The 21,619-nt window shown below is 34.7% G+C and overlaps 1 protein-coding gene across 8 annotated transcripts in view; it reads left to right on the top strand.

The window, feature by feature from the left end:
* The window catches only part of LOC149564738 (MADS-box transcription factor 29-like), a 258,597-nt gene that overhangs the window by 167,085 nt on the left and 69,893 nt on the right, over positions 1 to 21,619 (top strand). Inside the window, exon 5 of one of the 8 annotated variants that reach the window (XR_016361916.1) lies at positions 13,976 to 14,108. The exons of 5 other annotated variants lie outside the window; for them this stretch is intronic. The gene's annotated coding sequence lies outside the window, so the exon portion shown is untranslated. Of the gene's footprint in view, positions 1 to 13,154; positions 13,173 to 13,975; positions 14,113 to 21,619 lie in introns of those variants that run through there. 2 more of the 8 variants (XR_016361919.1, XM_089818318.1) reach the window with 2 other exon arrangements.

Below are 21,619 nucleotides of genomic sequence, written 5' to 3'. Positions count from 1 at the left end.
CCAACCTATGGGCATCTACATACTGTTTATGCATGTCCTAAGCACTAACCAAATGCTCTCTCATACGAATAGCCTGCGGCTCCATATCTTCAAGCATCTCTAGATGTAGAAGTACTCAGTCCTCTAAATGATCCCAACTCAAAGGGTACGACACAGACTACCGTACAAGGCCTAAAAAGGTGATATGCCAAGAGAACTATGATACTTGTTGTTATAAGAAAATTCAACAAATAATCAATAATCCTCCTACTTCACCTATTTTTCCATCACATACATGTAAAGCATGTCTTCCAGAACCTGGTTCACTCTCTTTGTCTTACCATCGGTCTTTGGGTGATAAGCTAAATTGAAATTGAGTTGCACTCCCAAAGCATGCTGGAGAGATGTTCACAATGCTAAAATTAACGTTGGATCTCTTTCCAAAATAATTCAACAATGGATCTCATACAATCGAACAAGATCTTCCAAGAAAACATGCACTATAAAAGAAGCTATGTAGGATGTCCTCATGGGTGAAAAATGTGTTACCTTGGAAAACTTGTCCACTGTCACCATAATACAATCATGTCTTCATGTTGACATAGGTAACCCAATGATGAAATCAATAGATATCGTATCCCATTTCCACTCTTGAATGACGTGCAATTGCAGAAGACTTGTCAGATGTTGATGCTTTGCCTTCACTCTCTGACACTCAAGACATCAAACAATAAAATCAGCAACATTGTGCCTCATCCTTGCCTAAAAGTACAACTATTTAAAGTCAACATACATCTTCTTGACGCCGAGATGTATAAATTATAGTAAAATGATGTGCTTCTAACAAAACGAAGGTATGAAGATCAGTAGACATTGATACACCCCAAGTGTTGCAGTAGTCCATTATACTCAAGAAAATAACTTGAAATCTAGATTTGATCTCCGCCCTCACCTACTAATACCATGTGTCACTAGGCAAGGGCTTTAAGATATGACCTCACAAATCCACTCCCAATGACAAGACTGATATCTCATGTTGCCTCCTACTCAAGGCATTCACAACGACACTTTGTTCCGCTTGAATGTAGTGAACATCAAAGTCATATTCATATAGGAACTCCATCAAGCGACATTGTTTTGCATTCAAGTTTGGTTGAGTAAAGATATACTACAATCTCCTATGATCACTATGCAACTCAAACCTGTGTCCTAAAAGGAAATTCCTCCAACAAACAAAAGCATTCACTATGACCACAAGTTACAAATCATGAGTGCCGTAATTAAGCTAATGGTCCTTAAGTTTCCTAGACTCATATGCAATCACACGACCATCATGCATCAACACCACACCCACACCTTCCAATGAAGCATTTGTGCAAACCATAAAATTGCCTACATGATTAGGCACTACAAGGATTACTGCAGTAGTCAAACACTCCTTAAGAGCATTAAATGTTGCCTCACTATAGTCTAACCAAACATACTTCTTCCCTTTCTTCTACAAGGAAGTGATGGCATGAGCTACATGGGAAATATCCTTCATGAAGTGATGGTAATAACCCATCAATCCCATGAAACTACGAACATCAAAAAAATTACTGGGTATCGATCCACCAGTGATCCACCACAATACCATCACCAGTGATGATATGCCCCAATTACCTTACCTCTGATTGGAAGAATATGCATTTACCCAAGTTTCCATACAATTGATGGTGTCACAAGAATTGCAACAACTAGCATAAATGGACCACATGTTTCTCAACAATCTTCAAATAGATCAATATGTCATCCAAAAATAGAATAACACACCGATCGAGGTATGTGAGAAATACTCAATTCATCATACTGATGAACACCGATGGCATGCTGGTTAACCCAAAGGGTACAATCGTGAACTCATAATGCCCATATCATGTAGGAAAATTTTTCCAATGAATGTCGGACTTGTGAATAAGAAGATAATGGTATCTCAACTTATGATCAATCTTCGAGAACACTTGCACTCCCTTCCTCTGATCGAACAAGTCATCTATCCTAGGCAAAGGATACTGGTTCATTATCGTCACCTTATTCAAGTACTGGTAATCAATGCATAAACACAAAGATCCATCTTTCTTCTTCATGAGGATGACCGGTACACCCCACAGCGATATACTAGTATGAATGTGGCCCTTGGCCAACAATTCTTCCAAATACAATCTAAGCTCACTCAACTCTTAAGTAGTCATGCAGTAAAGAGCTAGTGAAATTGGCTTCACTCTTGGCATGTGGTCTATCCACAAATCAATGTCAAGCTACAGTGGCATACCATGTATCTCATTAGGAAACACATATGCATACTCACAAAGGAGTGGGTGATCATCAAGTGTCATTATACAACTTTCAACCTCTTCAAGATCACTGACAGACACAAAAAACATATGACATCCCTTCTACACACTTTGCTTTAGTTTATTAGTTTAGATTGTCCAAAGTGAGACTAGTCTCTTAACGCCTAAAAGGTCCACCTGTCCACTTGTGTCATTAACACACTATACTAACTTATGGTGACAATCTACATTCACCTGAGGGGCAGCTAACCAATCCATGCCCAACACAATGTCATATGATTGTGAAGGTAGGATACAAAGATCCATTGTGGTGGTGAAGTACCCAAGTTCAAACTACAACCACTAACCAAGGAGTCCACAACCACTTTACATCTTGTAGCTAACTCAAGTTGCCACCTATTGACCTGATGTGCTGCCACTAGCCCACATTGTTGAAAAAGCGATGTAAAGTAAAAGAATCTTAAGCACCTGAGTCAAATAATACTAAAGATGAAATACCATGCAACATACCTGTAGCCTCGACTATGGTACCTTGATGCTCATCTTGATGGTTATCAATCACCACAAAGTCTCAATGGCCTCTACCCGCTTCTCCCATGATAGGCTCTGATCTAACTACACATCTACCAATTCCTGAAGATGCTTAATAGGTCATATCATTTCTTTATGACTAAGCTATTCAAAAGAATAACATTCTCTTGCAAAGCTAGAAATAGGTCCATGCCCACCTTAAGCAGCACTAGAATAAGGTGTACTTCCCTTGCTAGAGTTCTACTAGCTACTCTGAGTAGGGTGATCCTACTGAGACTTTTAGTCATCCCCTTTCTTCGCTAAGGTACCTGAATTCTGTCCACACCTTGAGCAAAAACCCTCTTGATTCTTACAATGATATCCATTTTTGAGAGGGTGCTGACTGGATTTTTCCCTTTCCCGGGGACTGTGTAAACTATGCATCCTGCCATGAGGTTTGTGCACTATGGTTATGAGAACATAATTTACCACTGAACCCTCTAGCCACATTTCTCTCAATAATTATTTTCTTCTCCACGACAAGTGCAAGCATCCTTGGCTGGTAAACACAAACATCCTCAATCATAGAGTCCTTAAGGCCCCTAACAAAATGTTGTTGAGGAGTGCTTCATCATGAAAATAACTTAAATACTACCTCAACCCAAGAAATTGCTGCTCATACTGATCCACTGACATACTCCCCTGCTTGAGCTTATAAAATTCATTAGTACGGGCCTCACGGTACTGTGGAGAAAGGAATTTCTCTCTGAACCTCTCCTCAAAGATCTCCCAAGTGAGATCTGCCACATGAATACAGAGCTTCTCATTCTCCATATCCCACCATATAGATTTATGGACTCTCAACTATGTAATAACACAACGGGCCTTCAAGTTTCTTCCATATGGTAATAAGAAAAAGAAACACCCCATATCCAGTAACCAAGTCTCAGCCTTGAGCCTCATCCCTTGGCCATCAAATAGTGGTGGTTTAGACCTTTGAAGTTCCTGCATTGTCTCCACCCAGGTGAAGTCATCATCATCCCGAAGATGGCCCCTCCATCGGTGCACTCTACCGCCAAGTGGTGTATGAGAACATTCACGCTCATAGTCACATTCGTCTTCTTCCCAATGATCTTACCTATGGAAATCTCCATAATGAGATCCATCTTCTTGACCACAGTCACATTGGTTCTCCTCTATACAAGGTCGTAACTGATCGATAATCTCCTATAGGAAGGGCATCAATGCCCCAATTCCACCTTGATCATTGTTACCGTACTCTTCCCCACCAACTTGATGTTCTTCCTCTTGGTGCTCTTCTTTAAGTTTATTTTGTCGGTTGCTACCCTGACCACCAAATCTACATGCAAGAGGCATCTATATGGAAGCAACAAGATAAGGTTAGAACTATTCACCACAATCATAGAGTCACAAACATAAACCACATTGAGATATCAAAATAACAAACATAAGTTAAGAAAATACACACTGAAAACAAAATCATAGTGGAAGCATAACACAGAGATCCCAATGTTGCAACATGGTCTCTGGTACCAGATGTAATGCCCTACTTGGCGATCCTTGGAACAAGGATAAATAAAAGCCAAGATAGTTTTTGAAATAAGTATGGATGCAAACAAAAATCAACATACAAGGATCACAAAGATCACAAGGAAAGACTTAACCAACAATCCTGACAACCAAATTTCCAAATGCCACTACAAAACTAACACACTCAAATTAAAAGAAAAGAAACAAGACAAGAATAGAACTTAAAATCTTAGATATATTGAAGCTTGGAAATACAAGCAATCCTAAAGGGTACTCGAAACACCAAAATTGTTGGTTAAAAAATAGTGGAGGTACCCTTTTTTTTTAGCGTGAAGAAAGATAACTATAGTCTTGTGCAAGGAACTACCCTCTCGTGTGAGGAAACTCTTTTGAATAGCCAACACGTCTTTGTACTTTATTGTCAAGGTTGGCATGAGAGAATGCAAACATGTGTGCAAGGATGTGCTGAGTCTCGTGCAGGAGATAGTACAATCTTGCACAAGCTTCCTCTGCACATCATGTGAGAGAATGCCTTCTAGAATGATAGATCAAATTCTCATGCAATAAAACACTTCTTTGATGCGAGGAAGTATAACTAAAATATAGAAAATGAAAGACAAACAAGTAGGAATAATAATTTCCCCACACTGGGGAGTACCAGATACACAAATTGAGGCTTCGAAACTTGAACACAATAGTTATCACTTGTTAGAAATTCTTCAGGCCAACCCTTTGGGCACAATAGTCACTAAGCTGTTAGAGAGAGGCCCCTCCATGCTACCCTAGCCTACCTATAATCATCAAATAATGAGTGCCCAAACGCATGCATATTCCCCACCCAACCCAAAATGAACAAACTCACTGAAATATAACTATCAATTTGGGCCTCACAAGTCACCTGATAAATACACATGGATGTGCTCATGTGTGTTGCACCACCATCACAAAGATCATAAAACAAAGGCCTGGATGAGAACACAACAGAACTAACACTCAACCAAAAACAAGCTCAGGAGGAAAAATACAACACGTATCCCAAGGCAACATAAAAGTGTAACAATGGTCTGAATGGCATCCTACAGATGATCCAAGTCCATGACCAACATGATGCCAAGAAAACCCAAAAAAACTAGGTGGTATGCAAATCAAGGTGAAACCCTAAAAACTCAAAAACTACAAAATTAATACCCATTTGGTCTAAGGGTAAAAAAGTCATAAAAATCCAATAAAATTTAGTTTTATACACCGTATGCAAAAATGACTAGCATAACAGTGTGAAACCCTGAATGCTCATCCCAAAAATTAGGGAAACGTTCATACCTATCCAACTGGGTAAAACTAACAATCTGAAATGGAAGGGAACACTAGTTCTTAGCTTCCTAACATACAACTACCAGAAAAGATAGCAGAAACAGAGATGAAATAAAAAATGGGGGAGCTCTACCTGAAACCAAAAAGGGCTAAAATGGGAATCATCCAAATAAAATAAATATCATGTGGAAGTTGTTGAAAGTTGTGGCAAACAAATGTCTCCCTAGGCTAGATCTAATGAGACCAATCTTGTGAAGATCCCATGCCTATATCTCTCATAACAAATTGAAACAAAATCCTACAGAAGAAGATTGTGTAAAAAGTTTTCAAATTTCTAATTTCCAAATGTTAAGAGTGAGGAATAAATTTCTTCTTTGGATACTTATTCTCTTTTTGAGTTAATAATTGATTAGGGTAAATAACCAAGTAACCTAGTTACACCCCGAATCAACCCACACAAAAACAGGCCATTCCAAGTAATTGGAATTCATCTATGGCAAAGCTACCAAAAATTAAAATCAATTATAATAAAGCCCAAAAACCTTTAAACCAAAATCATATAATACCTTATTAACTTTTATGTCAAATGCAAACCTCTAAATGCATAGACATGTTCATAGGTGTAGTCATATAATGCAGATGAGTCATAATTTAATCAAATCACTAGAAGGTTTAATTTAAACAATCAAATATGATACGTCGACCATACATGTACAACATTGGAAAAATATGATTAGTTGAATCACTAACTCCATGTGTCATTTCCACAGATATAATTCTTGCACACTAAAACACACAATCAAGTGCAGTTGCATATAGTAACATACCCAAAGAAATAAATACATTAATTAACCTAATTTAACCATTTATTTAATCATACTAAACTAATCCATTTACATCACTCACGTTCGCATGAAGTATAACAAATAATGGATGAATTAAACTACCATAACATTAAATCCATCATAAAAAATAATTAGAGATAGGAACAATTACCAAATAACCAGATATCATCATCAAACATACTGTCATCTCAAAATGCCATCATCATGCAAATATAATCAATTGAACAACGTAGTAATCTAGTATCTATGATACTAGAAATCAAAGTATAACATCTAACACTCCGGTCATCTCAAATGTATAAATAACACAAGTAACAAATATCTCTTGCATCAAAGTATAGCAAGGTATAGATTGCAAACATGAGAGACACTTCACAATATATTATAACTCGACAAGCACTATAATATCAATTGTTACCCAACAAATACTAAACATGCAGATCTTAAGATGTTAATTTTGATTAACCTTAATTAACTTCATGGTGTACACATAAAAGAAATAACATGAACATAAGTGACACCAAGATTTAACACGGAAACCCAATTTGGTAAAAACCACCAATTACAACTAGTTACTATTTTTCACTCTTTTAAAGTGAGGCCTATTAGGAGCCAACCTTTATAAAGATTCCAAAACATACTGTTTTAGATTACGGTAAAAACAGGTTTTGAAGGGACCCCGAAACCCTTTCACATCCTCAAAAAAGGAAAAAAAAGCTATCCAACAGGAAAGAGCCCTTAAACCTACTGAAAAGTAGAACCAAAATCAGGTTTGATAGGGACTTGAAACCACTAAAAATGTCCAAATAAATTATCCAAGTTTTACAAGGACCTAGAACCGTCAGTACATATTAGAAACTAAAAGTCAGAAAATAGGACAAAACACAGGAACCAGTGTAACAGCCAGCAAATAGGACTTGAACAGGAATGCAACCAGGAAAGAAGACCCAGGAAACTATTGCAATTTCGTAATGATCTTCACTGCCTCCTTACCAATCTTAGCTGTGTCCTGGATGGAGTTAGCAGCCAAAGCAGCATCAACAATCAAAACTTTCTTCCTCGAACATTGTCTTGTCCTCTTGCTTGGGCCCTTCGAAGATATGGTTCCTTCATTTGCTCTTTTGCCCAATGTCGCCGCAGCTGCACAGATGCTTGAGGTTACTTGCTCCATTTTTGTTCCACTTTCCTTGATGAGTACTCTAAGATTCTACTCATAATCCTTTTGTTTTTTTGGGATATCTCCCATTTGCACCTCTATGTGTTGAATAATAACTCGGTTAGCCTCCTGGTTTTGTTGCAAGGTATTGATGCAGGAGCATCCAGAGGTATAAGGGCAATCCTGTGTCACCCAAAAAATGTACTTAGACTTAGTTTTTGTTTCATGTGTTTTCATTTTTGGACACCCATTTGGGTCAAATAAAGGTTCAAACTCTCACAGTTCAACTATCAGTGTGCTAGCAAATCCCAAAAAAATAGGAGCATGCAATTTGACCATCATTTTGGTGACCTAAAAGGTGTGAATTGGACAGATGAATGTAATTGTGATTTAGAGCATTTCAGAAAAAGAATCAGGTCAAAAGGCCCCACAGTTTGAAAGTTATTGCAGTTTTTTGGGTTTTGGAGACCTCCTAAGAATGCTTCAAAGTCAGGTTAGGGGCATTAAATGACCTCAAAAAAGGGCCAAAAAATGGGGGACGAGAAAAGCTGCTCCATAGGGCTATAGAGCGCTTCGAGAGCTTTCCGAAAATGTAAATGGTTCGTCAATCGGAGCTATGGTTCAAAAGTTATGCCTCCCGGAAGTTCGGTTACGATTTTTGGATTCTTCTAGATTTGCACCGACTTCTAACACAACTTCTGGAACCTTCTATTTGGTCGGTGGATGCCTACTAGCACTTTCTAGAATGTACTCCTAGTCCTTAACCCTCTGGGGTCTATTTAAGGAGATTTATGGCATTGTAAAAGGCAGTTCGGAGGGAGTTTGAGAGGAGGTACTTAAAGGAGAAATTATCTTCAGATTTATGCTATTGTAAGCCCTTAGGGCATGTTTTGAATTTATTTTCTTTGTACTGTTTGTACTAGCTTATTTTCTCAGTTAATACAATTTCTCTTTTCTGTTGTGTCCATTCTGTTCTTGGGTTGGGTCCCCATCAGGTATCCACTTTCTTCTTCAGCCCCATTATTTCACTATATAACTAGGAGTCGACTTGAAGGAAAGAGTCAGATTTTTGTTTAGCAAAGTGAAGGAAGGAAAGTTTGGTTTCCCTTGCCATGGAGTCACCCGCGTCATCAGCAATGGTGTGTGGTAAGGAGCTAACTTTATCAATATGAATCCACCGATCCAACGACTCCTCCTGAACAAACTCTGCTTGGATATGGTGGCTCTGGCCCTCCTTATCTTGTCGTTCAATCTCCTTTATAGGAGTCGAAGCTTTCCCCATGTTTTCCTCCTCATTCAAAATGGCAAAAAAAAATGTTGGAAACACATTTGGAAGTCATTTTTCGCACATATTTCTCAGAATTGACAATAGAATACATCTTACAATATGGTTAGAATTCTTTTGAAGAAAATGATCTTTCAAAATTTCTTTAAAAAAATTATACATTCAATTCGGTAAAGTTAGACTCATATGATAAATTTATAGTAATAGATTTGACTACATCCATGGACTTGTCTAGATTTATGGAGTACTTGCTCCCAAAAAAAGCATATAAATTTGAAACCCAAAATAATTTATTAATAAAAATAGCACATTTAACAAAAAAAAAAAAGGTTAATCAAAAAAACTTTCTTAAAATGTTTAAAAAACTTGTTATTTGACATAATGATATGTCTAATCACAACACACTAGTACATTTGACTCCATTTTTTGACCAATATTGCTCGAAATTTCGACTCAGGTTAGTCAAAATTTGGACCAACCAATTGGTCGAAGTTTTTGTCATCAAAATTTTGACCGACTTACTAGTTGGTCAAAATTTTGACCAATCCGTTGGTCAAAAAATTTCCAGAGCCCTGCTGCAATTTTTACTAGGCATTGGTCGAAACTTTGACCAATGCTTGGTAGAAAACTTATAGGCATTGGTCGACATTTTGTCCAATGCTTGGTCAAAAACTTCCAGGCATTGGTCAAAAGTTTGAATAGCTCACATGCCTTGATGATGGATTATAGAGAGTGATCTGAAACGATGATGCTAAAAATCACACACAATCAAATCCAAAATGAAGTTGCATTACAAATGGATTGTGGAAATCTAATATTGTTAATTTTGCATGCATGTCTACCACGACAATCACAACTTAAACATATATATCTGATATGTCTACCACCGCAATCATGACAATCACAACTTAATTTTGCAGGCAATACCTTAAACAAGAAAAACTCTGTATGTCTCAAGCTGAAGGTTAGAATTAATATAAGTACTGATTACATATTGCTACATATTCTAAGTAAATATCAAAATCAAAAGAGGAGTTTTCATGATAAAACAAATTCTTCAACAAATAGAGAAACAAACAATTAGTATCATGTTTAAGCAACAACATCACTTATTTAATTCATCTACAATAATACATGAAAACTTTAAATTAATTCATTAAGCACAATAAGCACTACCATGGAAAATCTAAATGCCAAAGCAAGCAAAGAATTGAAATTTTCCACCGGGAAAACCTTCATTCAGACAAGCACAACCTAGAAGTTCAAAACCATAAGTAGAATGTGCAAGGTCAATAAAGAATAAAAAATTCACTTACTAATTCTTCCTATTGTATACGTTGTTGCTAAAAGCTTTCTTGATGGTGTCTTTTAAGAATGTTTTGAAAAGCATCTAAGTTATCCTCAAGAATAGCCTTTGTGAATTTTGGATCTTTCTGCAAGATTTTAAAGTTAAAATGGGAACTAAAAAGATAAAATTTCTTTTGAAATGCAATGCAAGCAAGGCTCTGGGACTTAACTTCCCACTTCATAGCTGATTCCAACTATAAATTAGAGATAAATAACATTTTCAATAACCTCTATCAATAAGGTTGTTGTGGACTGGTATAAATGCAACCCCACCAATGGTGATTCCTGTGCCCTGGAAAAAGTTTTCAGACCCATTAAACCCCTTTAGATGTAAACATAAGAATTAAGTAAATTTTAAACAATGTCTTGTTCATCATTTATCCAGATGATGGAATATATAGTGACCCAAATCATTATTGCACCATTTTCCAAGATTGAATTCATAAAAATATAGAAGACAAGTTAAGGGGCAGTCCATACAACACCAAAACAAAGACTTGGCACAAGGCCTTTGTAGTAGAGTCTGTATGTTAGTAAGACATTGGCAGGGATGAAATTGAGGGTTGTAAATATATCGTTCATTTCAAAAGGTCCATCTCTAGGCCTGTGATGAGATTACAAAACCAAGTGAATGTTTGATTAGAATATAGTAAGTAAACATTTTTTTTTGCTAGTGGAATTTTAGGGTTGAAGATCATTTTTTCATCTACTTTAGCTCAAACTACAATAGCATTAATTTCATACCTCATGGATATTCTAGAGAGCACCATGCTAGAATTTTCGGTGAACCCAGTGAGCCCTGTGCTCCATTCCAAACTGTATACACAAAAATGAACTTAGTAGAAATTATGTCAAAGCCAACTACTATTGTGGGAAGAGATTTCAGAATTCATATTAGATAATCTTGTTGGAAAATGGGGTCATATTTAAATCAAAGTTTAAGTGGTGGAGTTCTTGTATTTGTATTCAATAAAAAACTAAGGTATATAGGACTAAGAATGACAAAACCAGTCTTTGTTTGAAGCCTTGAAAGCATTTTGCCTAATTTTCCATATTTGGTGTAGTTGAGGGCTAGTGTCCCTAAAGCCCTAATTTGACCCAAGTTTGCTAAGAGCCCTAGAGAGGGTGTAAGACCTTAGAAAAGTGGAGTCCACTTGGAGAGACAAAGATCGGCATTGGGTAAAGGCTAGTAACCTTGCTTGGTATCTTGTAGTGGGTTGGGTGCTACTAGGCACGTCGGAAGATTTTGGTGGATTAAGGTTGTAGACTCTGCATTAGTTGCGGTGAGAGATGAGCACATATTTTGGGCAGCTTACAAGTTACACTACCTCAACTTGGTGATGCAAGCAATTGGCATCCAAATAAAGTGGGTGAAGGAAATAGTGTGCATTATTCAAGCACATCATTCTTTTCTTTGGAGCATCATGATTTTAGTATATGTAGATGATGAATTGATCAAGATTTAGACCGTTACAAATAAAAGTGGCAGAAAGATGACTTATTAGGATGAGAAGATGAGAGATAGATGGATTTGGGTTTTGTAATTCCATGGTATGTTAGTTTGAGCTTCACTTGGTTTCAAGAATACTATAATATTCTCTACTTAACAAGGCCAACCACGTGAAGGTGGAAGCTCATCTGGCCTCACCCCCCTCCCCCTAACATGAATCTAAAGTACCCATTATCATCTAATTACATACTTCATTCATTCCTTCATCCATTTATGAACTATAACATTCAATCAATACAATCACATAACATTTATTAATATGATATAAAATTCATTAATACACAATACTAATCAAGACTTCATTAACACATAACAATATTCATTAACATAAAATAAAAATCAATATTAATATGCATCATTCATAGATAATAACTTAAAACAAAGTTCTTTCATTATCCAAGAAGGTTTATCACAGAGCATTTTTAAAACATCATTTCTTCTTTTTGTTTTTATTAGCTCTCTTAAGAAAAATGCTCATAGGAGCTTCCATATCTTCATCATTGGCCTCCTCTTTTGCACGTGCAATGTCAAATTATGATGGCTCCTTCTCTTTGGAGGAGCAAGAGGTTGCTGCATTAAAAGGGGCTCTGTTACAGGAACAAGTAAACATGATAAATTGGCATACTCTTTTTCTATTTTTTACCTGTTACAATGTTGTAATTAAGTACTAGTACCACATAACATGCATTATTCTTACCTGACAATGCCACATCATGTACATTAACATTTTCATGCGTCGCCATGTCAACATGTTGAACACTTGGAACATGGTCCACTCCTTCACCATGATGTTCAACATGCTCTGAAATATTCAAAAAAAGGATACACGTCAAATTGCAAATGAAGATGTTAAATTGTATTTATAATTGCATAATTAATTTCCAATAGCAAATTAATACCTCCACCACTATAATGCACATCATGGCCTTCATCACGAGTAGGTTCTATGATAGGATGTGGAGGCTGAAGTAAAATGTTATGCACATTGTTAGCCAGTCAATTTACGTTCAAAACTACCACCAAAATATAATCTTCTCAACTATTCAATTTCATTTACTTTTCATTTGACCAATTTACTAGTGAGATATCATTTGGTGCACTGGATTCTTGGGTAAGGCTTTTAGATTCTTCGCCTAGGCATGCAGCCACAACTTTATAGCCTTCCTTCAAGGCAATTTTTCTATCTTCATCTATGAGCTCCACATTGAATTTTGTGCCTTGTATTTTTTGCTTAATATCGTCAGTTTTCCATGTATGGTTTAATTAAACAAAATTGTTTGCAACATTATATAGAAAAATAAATATGAAATTTCATTGCTCCTTACAGGTCGAGAGTGAAGAGTCATATAGCCACCAGAGCCAAGTTTGTGTTGGCCAACCTTTTGTAGTCTCGCTTTTGTAGCCATAGATGTGTCCTGCAGTCTATGAATAGTTTCAAACATCTTAGATTATATATTTATAAATATCACTAATTAGTGCATGATTACAATGTATTTAATACTATCATGACATACCTTTTTTTTGTCCTATGAGGCTTCATTTACTCTATTTTCACATAGCCTTTTCTCCTTTGCATCTTCTATTATTTCTTTCCACTCTATTCGTGAAATCATAGGAGGACGTTCATACTTTTGGTTCTCCTTAAGACCCCTTCTATATTGATCCCTCATAGTCTTTAAATGCTTTGATGCTCTCTTTAGAAGTAGGCCAGTGTCAAAAATGTTTTTTCCAAATTTCTCCTCAAAAGATGTAATCAACTGATTTTTTAATTTCATAGCTTATAAATTCCACCTTTAAAAAAAAAATTAGATTGTTAGATCAATAACATTAATATAGTACAATTTAAATGGAAGAAAAGAAAAATTATGTAGCAATGATATGAAACTACGTACCTTTTATGTATGGTGGGTCCAAATAGTCCTAATGTCATATCAAAAAGATGATCAAAGAAAACATTATTACTTACAAAATCATAAAGGGATTATCAGTCCAAAATGAGTAATGTAAAAGTAAACTAAATTTACACTTTGAATAATAACAATTTTAAAGCACCTCAAAGCTTTTGTTCTTTTAACAGAAACATAGTTGTCTTGTTCAGCAACAATGTCCCTACATATGAACCAGTACTAACCACATGGATTGCCCCAGGAAATGGATCAGGTTCAATAGTAATGCTCTCTGTTGCTCTATCAACTGAAGGTCTATCTATTAGTGCACAAAATAGGACTGCAGTAAGATCTATCTGGGATAACTTTTATCACTAGTTACATTTGCTGATGAATTAGGGAAAATATTTACAGCCCATACTATTCTTTTACTATCATTCCTCATGACGAGTTTGAAGATTTTAAATATTTTACTTCATTGACATCCAATGACCCTTAAAGTGGAATTGAATGCCCTAGAAGATATAAGAACATTTTATATTCAACAAAATCTGATTGCTACAAACAAATCCCTTTGTAAACAAAAATGAAGCAGTTAGAAAAAAAATTAAAAAATTTCTTTTTTGACATTGAATGAGCGTTAAAATGGAACTAGGTCCCTAGCAGTTGTCTAAAATATTTCATATACAATAAAGCCTGATTGCTACAAACAAAAAATATTTCATATACAATAAAGCTTGATTGCTACAAACAAAATGCCCTTGTAAATAGAAAAAGATACTCAGAAGTAAATATTTTATTTTATTGACATTGAATTAGCCTTAAACTGGAATTGAATGCCCTAGAAGTTGTAAACCCATCATATACAACAAATTCTAATTGTTACGAACAAAATGCCTTTGTAAATAGAAATGAAGCACCGAGAAGTAAAACTGGTGCATATACCACTTAAACTCTGTAAAGTTTTTGATACATGCTTTGTTGATGGAATACAAATTGAAGGAAATGTTGAAGCTGTCTCTATGTAGATTATTGAAAAGTTGTGTTAGGACTGCTCTTTGAACAATATTTGATTTATACTTATGATGCAATCCTAGTTTGAATATCTTAAAATGATTATTTTGAAGTTGGTAATTTGTTGCTAGTAAAAAATAGTGAATGACATGGTCCTTACAATAGTGTCAGTAAAATAAGTTGGTTACTCCCAATTGAAATGAAAAGGATGCAGTTAACTCCTGTGGAGGAAGTCCAGGGTAATAAAGTCTTTAATTTTATCTAAAAGGTTTGCAACCTACCATCAATATTAATCATATTTTAGTATTAGTCCTTGGAAGCTCAGATGCTCTTAAAACCTAATGTCTCAACAACCCTTCTCTCACTGCATTTACAATGTTATCCTGAATACTAATAAAATATTTGATATAATCAAACAGAAAGAAACTTTTCGATTATTGCATATTTTGTATACCGAGATTCTTAGAGGTTCTCTATTCTTTAATGTTTGATGCCAATTCACCACGTTATTATTCTACCAACACCTCTTCACCAGTTCCTTTGTTGTTAAAATTTCTCTGAATATGTTGACTCCTTGTGTAGTAAAATGGAACTATCTTCAGGCTTTTGTTACTTTGCATTCTAATTCCAACAAATTCTTCTTAGTGGTGAATGAGTAGCATGTTAATATATGCCTCAATCTTCAAAGAGATGTTGATTGTTCTTATCTAAATGGTAGTTCAACATAAAGCTTTCTGCACATGCAGTGCCCCTACGAATGTCTTCTTCTACACATTCCAACTGCAAAAGATAGACAAATAGAGGACCCCAAGGCATACCAACAATACAAAATTTTAGGCATACCAGCAATACAACATTTTACTAAGTTTTAAATCTTCTGCTCTAGTCCTATTCTAAGGAAAACAATTCGACCATTATCTGATCTATTTCAAACAAGCATTCACTAACTCGAATTTACTTGAAAATATATATCAAGGTAAAAGTTGAGTAGTTATTCAACATCATGGAAAATTAGTTTAGTAGTTTCCATAACTCATATTTAATTTAACTTTAAAAAATATATATATATATAGTGAACAAAGCTGAATGATTACAATGTAAGAAGGAATCCTAGATAGGACTACACAGAAAGGAAAAGAATAAAAAAAAGTGCAGCAAAGTTAAATCATAAAATTAACCAGTGGTTGATCCAACCAGCCCACCAGACATAACAACAAATACAAATAAGCTTGAAATTTACAAATATTTTGTATTCTCTATCACATCTAATCTCATGATTGCAATAAAGTTAAAGGCTACAAGATAGCAGAGAGGACATCACATCTGATCATGTGATTGCAATAAAACTACATAGGCTACAAGGTAGGAAAGAGGATAAACGACCAGTTGATCCAACCAGCTCACTAGACATGGCTGCAAATACATATTAGGCTTGAAATTTAGAAAGAATTTGTATTTTTCTAACACCTTTAATTTAGTTGATCGGAACGAACAGCTTATGAGTTGAGACCTGATTGGAGTAAAGCTTTTCTAACTTACCTATAATGTTGGCAGTTTATTTTCCTAGTCATTGCTTGCTCTAGCTAGGTGCAGACATTAACTTTAGGATTTTTTTTTGTCTCTAATGTTCATTAATCCTAATTGTCACAGGGGAAAAATAAATCAATACATACTTTCACACATTGACATTGACCTAGAATAACAATAGGTGAAAATGTGCATACTGGATAACAACTCAAAAGATCAAACATTTAATGTAGTTGTTTTAATCTTTCTTGATATTTCAGTAATGGCACAACACTAAATAAAACCCTTTATAACTTAGGTCCTTTATATGCATTTCAGTGTTTGCCAAATGCCTAACCCTCACATACACAACAATAGATCAGCTTTTCTTCAATGCAAGCCTAAATAACAAGGCAAACTATCAATCAAAGTAACATTTTTAGGTTAAAAAATAGAACCCGATTCAAGAGAAAAATGATTGCTAAGAGCTTAATCAAGACAATTTTAAGAAAGCGTCATCCAAACCAGCCATGTTTTTATTCAATAGCTACCCTTTAAAAAGAACACAATACTAATATGAAGTCATATCTCTTGAAATTATAAGCTATATATACATACATACATACATATATATATATATATATATATGTATATATATATACATATATATATATATACATATATATATATATACATATATATATATATACATATATATATATATACATATATATATATATATATATATATATATATATATATATATATATATATATATATATACATACATATATATATATATATATATATTTCAATCTACACTCATTCAATGTTTAACTTAAGGCATTGCTGAGAATAGAAAATTACCACTCTTTTTCTATTCAAATATGAGATTAAATGGAATAACATAGGAAACCACAAAATTGTTGTTTATCTTAGTAGAAATCTAGGAAGTTAACAGTTGAGGAGTTGGATACAACTGAATCAAATAAATGGTATGTATAAGTAAAGAAATTTGATAGGTAATAGAATTACTATATTGCTAATATTTATTAGAAGTATTACATTTTTTGGAGATTAATCTACAAACCACTTTTACACATCCCGTTGGGGTGGACATCATTTGTCTCTAGCACCAAACAGATGAATTTGGTGGAGCATTTAATTACCGAACCCATGGCTTCCAAAACTTACCATGTTGGAAATGTTTTTGTTCTTCTTGGTTAGGAAATTGGGCCACTATTAACCCCTAACACAAATTAGAACATGTTCTTGATGTAAGTGGACTTTAACACAAAACTTTAAGAACAACTAGTCGTTTAAAAACACATAGGTAAATAGGATTTTAACTAGTCCAAAAAAAATTGATGGAAAGGCAATATAAGGAATATTAATTAAAATGACTTGGAATGGATTAAAAAACTCATTTCTTATTTTTTTCCTTCTGTATCAATTTATAGATGCTTTTCTTAGAACCCTCTTAAACTCACTTAGAATCATATGGAAAGTTTTAGGAGAATGTTAGTAAAACTAGGGCCTTTGGATAACTTATTCCAGTCTAAAGCTGGGGGTTTCACTAGTAACAATATTACTTATGTTGTGTTGAATCATTTGCATTGGTTAGATTGTGAAATAGAAAATGAAGTAAGAGCTTAAAGAGCTTGGTTAGGAAGCATTGGCCGGTTCTTTAAAAATAATATAGTTAAATGGAGGACACTGAATCGGAGACTAATGTTTGGTTATTGGGTGTAAGCAATATACTCTTTCTGTAACCCCAAATTGTACACTTAACCTTGTCGAAACTAATCAAATAGTGAAAACCTCGCATTTTGGTATAGGTTGAGATGCATGTAGTTGGATTAATTTTACAAGATTCATTTCTTCTTAGAGATTATACCTATCTTTAAGTAAGCATTCAAAATTTATTTAAAACCTTCTAAGCCATCTAAGCTTAAACTGAATGGATGGGCACTTTCTCGAAAATTGAATTGCTTACGTAAATTCAGATGACTACATTAGCTGAATCCATACAGGGCGAACAAAAGTCATTATAGCCAATATATACCTCAGAGAAATGAAAGACTAAGCCAAAAAAAGCCATTCTGAAACAGAACAACAAGAACTACAATAATTAAGTCTACGAGGAGATCAAAGCAACATGATGAATTAGCTTAAGTCTATGTTTTATTAGCAATCTAGGTGATTGGAAGTTACGAGACTAGCTAAATGTGGATGTAGGCTAAACATGGGCTATCCAATAAGTATGTTTTTTGCAAATTCATTTTTATGGTGGCAATGATTTAGAAATCACTGCTTTGTGGTTTTTACAAATTAACTTTTTTTCATATTAATACATAATTATAATTATTTATAATGTAATATGTGGCTTCTTTGAGTTTTATTGTTCTATTAGAGTGATTAGCATTGAGTGGCACATCGTGGTAGCATCGCATGTAATTTCATCTGGAAAGCCCTTGGTCAAGAGCTTTATTATTAGTTGGCAATTGAACTTTGGAGCGCTTAGTTAAGTTGTGTTTTGATTTGCAACATTACGATAGAATTGAATATTTTAGCATGAGACGTTAGAGCAGTGATATAGGTAGAGCTAGAGTTGATAAAGATTGTGATTGATCACAAATTGGCATTGGTGGATGCATGTAGTATAACAATTACAAGAACAATAGAAGGTAGTACACAAATGGGTGAATATAAATCATCATTTTAATAGTGGGCATAGCTTTCGACAATTCATATAGTATGTGCAAGAGTTTCGTAGAAAAACTTGTGTATGTATTTTGAATTGATTATTTGGTTTGCAGTCAGTGATCCATCATCAAGAAGGGAAAAGTTGATTAAAAAATCATATACAGTTTTCCCCAAAAACTGTTTCGCATAATTTGAGTTTTATACCTCAAGCATGTCACGAGAGGAGACAACATATTAAATTTTTCATTTAATATGACTTTTCAGCAAATGAAACAATTGATTTACACTGCATCTAGAGTACTTAGGTTCATGAGAAACATCCTTTAAGCATCACTGTTCTCTCTAGTTTCTTTTGTGTGCATCCAATACTAATATTGTTGGGAGGAACCTACTCTAGTATGTATGTTTTTTTCTAGTAGATAGATTTGACTAATAGTGTGCAGGTGAAAGAAAATAATTTTTTATGTGTTGAAATCCATACTATCAGGCAGTGGAAAGCATCAATGATCTATAGGCTTACAAAAGTTCAATAGGATTGTAAATGCATAAACAAAAGCTGCCATAAAAGATACAAGTGAAAAGCCAAAGAAGCATGTTTTGCATGCAAGGCTTAATAGCTCAGATTTGCAAATCCCATTGTCTTAAATACAATTCACCCCAAAGTCTTATCTATAGTTATACATAGCGATATAGACATAAGGCTAAAAATGAAAGTGATGAGGAATGCTTTGGTTGTGGTGGAACTAAACTATTAATCACACAAACTACTCTAGGAAATGGATTGGTCACACATACCAGAGTACTAATCATCAAATTTTGTACTCTGGTACATATGATAGGTACATGAGTACAAAATCCACCCAAAAAAAAAAAAAACATGATTAGCACATTACAATATATAGCAAAACAAGGTTTTACCAGTTGCACTAGGCATAGACAAGGATGTTTGCATGGACCTTTTTGCCAACAATCCACAAGGAAATACTAGACTACCGAACGAAGGACGCATCTACACTTCATCATGAGCTAAAGAATATAATGTTGTTAGCAAAGACATTTGCAATGGATAAAGCTCAAATGGGATACTAGCTTCAGATTACAAGGTTCTTCTTTAAAGTGTGACCATGTTTTTTCTATCCCCTTAAATGGAGAAGCATCGGCAGGCATTCACATACTGTCATCTTGAATTCTGTTGCGTGCATGGTAATCCATAAATTGTGTCAAGTTAGCGCACTTGAATAATTGTTGAAGACATGGAATAATGGGAATGTACCAAAGAACCGTGTAAGGCTCTTTTTTTGTTATTTGATCTGACCGATATCTACTAATATGAAAATCAGGGCATTCTGTTGTAAATTCATGTTGTTTATGATATAGAATGTGATCATTGGGACATGCATGTATTGTCTGATACTTCATTCCAATCTGATTCATAGTGGTAGATAATTCTTGGTACAAACAAGGCAAAATATTTGATGGTGGTAACAAAAACTTACCTATCAACCTACAACAACAAATATGCATTGTTAATATAATGAATAGTAATTGTATGCTAACATTGAAGATTACAAAAATGGCATACCTTAGCATACGTGACATTGCTACGTTAGATATACCATTTATAACCTTTAAGTTCACTAACAACACTATAGCCAAGAGTAGAGTTGTTTGGGAGCCTTCATATAAGGGCTCGTGTGGCTTCTCAAGTAAAGGTATATCAAGACCATCTTCATCATCATTATCAGATTTGCTAGTACCATCATTGTGAGCCTCTTCATCACCTGCCCCAATACCATCTTCTTCAATCATGTCCTCTGGCACATTATCATCTTCTTCCATGGAAGTGTTATCCTCAACTTGGATATTAACACCTCTATGTTCCTCTAGTAGGAAATACACATTCAGCAATGGGCAAAAATCATGGCCCCCTTCAACGTGACCATGTTGCCTATAATGACTTTGGGTTGTTGTGATTAGAATTCTTTGATTTTTAAAGCCCTTACAGTTTTGGCAATGACGATAATATTTATCAAGTTTTCTTCGAAACTGAGACCACAATGTAGCCATTGTCTCATTATTTTGTTCTAGGTTCATATTGTCAAGCATGGTCTTACTTCATAGGAAAATATATCTATAAATAAATTGGACATGTAGTTAATGTTTATATCTGCACATATGGAAATTGTTGATTAATGTTTTCAAATGTAACTAAAATGATCCTATAATTTCTAAAAGGCTTAGATGTTTGAAAAATGTGGAGTTATAGACAAAATATCTTAATTATTTGAAAAATGCCTCAAAGAGATGTCAGAAGGCAAAAGTTACTTAGGTGCTATTAGCAACATGCCTTGACTAATCTTGATAGCAATGACTAATGTGATTAATGCATCAACTAATGAAGATGACTAAAAGATCGAAACATATTAATGTATAGCAATGTTTTTCTCGAGGAAATATATGCTCTTCAGTAGGATATAAAAGGAAATATGAACTAGATTTGATCTATGTGTGCTCCAGGTAGATGGACATTACCTTTTGAGGATTGTTCAACAGGGACACCATATTTTCATCAATTTATTAAGTGGTTTGTACAATTTGAGATTTGAGTAAGAGACAGTTATCATTATTGCTGAAGGTTATTATCCTAAGGATTGCATACTAAGTGTAATCAGACATTTCA

This window comes from Cupressus sempervirens, chromosome 3 (assembly GCF_028749045.1).
Source record: "Cupressus sempervirens isolate cs-2001-9-10 chromosome 3, ASM2874904v1, whole genome shotgun sequence".
NCBI classification, from domain to species: Eukaryota; Viridiplantae; Streptophyta; class Pinopsida; order Cupressales; family Cupressaceae; genus Cupressus; species Cupressus sempervirens.
The sequence above is the reverse complement of the archived record's forward strand: the minus strand, read 5'-3'. Positions and strand labels throughout refer to the sequence as shown.